This window comes from Octopus bimaculoides, chromosome 24, assembly GCF_001194135.2.
Source record: "Octopus bimaculoides isolate UCB-OBI-ISO-001 chromosome 24, ASM119413v2, whole genome shotgun sequence".
Classification (NCBI taxonomy): domain Eukaryota; kingdom Metazoa; phylum Mollusca; class Cephalopoda; order Octopoda; family Octopodidae; genus Octopus; species Octopus bimaculoides.
The window spans coordinates 27,082,064-27,082,723 of record NC_069004.1 but is presented as its reverse complement, the minus strand read 5'-3'; the positions used below and the strand labels follow the sequence as shown (position 1 = coordinate 27,082,723).

Here is a 660-nt window from a genome sequence, read left to right as displayed (position 1 = left end):
ATATATGTATATATATGTATATGTATACACACTCTATTTGCCGTGCACGATATTCCACTCAAAATGCATTCACCATACCCAAACGTATTGAACATACTTCCTGGGCACGAACCGAGAACAATGAGTTATCTTTATTCTAAGAAATCATTTATTCCTTTTATTGAATTTTGCTTGAATAGAATCAGACAGTAGAATATTTATGAGAGAAGGAAATATTGCAGAATCAACCACGGTCTTCCAAGAATTGGAAATACAATGAAGGAAGAACCAGGGAAACGCTTCGAACTAACTATAAAATAGCGATTCAAATACCTTTATCGTAAATGTCTATTGTGTGGATTAAACAATGTGGATTTGTGAGCAGAATCTTAATCTGGTGGTCCTCGAAGGAATATGGACTTTAGTTTTGAAAATTAAACGTGGTAGTTTTGCTGCCTATTACGAGCGTCGGTATAGGGTGTGACTTGTAGATACACAGAAGCGTTTTAGACAGGCTTTCGTAACAAATTTTTGATTATTGAACAACTGCGCATACACATCTCAATATACTTACGCACACCCATATACACACGCATATATATAGGGATTATGTACGTATGTCTACATATATTATACATCAGTTATATATATATATATATATATATATATATATATATATAT

The 660-nt window shown here is 32.9% G+C and overlaps 1 protein-coding gene across 1 annotated transcript in view; it reads left to right on the top strand.

The window, feature by feature from the left end:
• Positions 1-660, top strand: part of LOC128250712 (uncharacterized protein DDB_G0292186-like) — a gene marked incomplete at both ends in the record, with an annotated part of 104,409 nt that overhangs the window by 81,650 nt on the left and 22,099 nt on the right. The gene's annotated exons all lie outside the window — the stretch shown is intronic.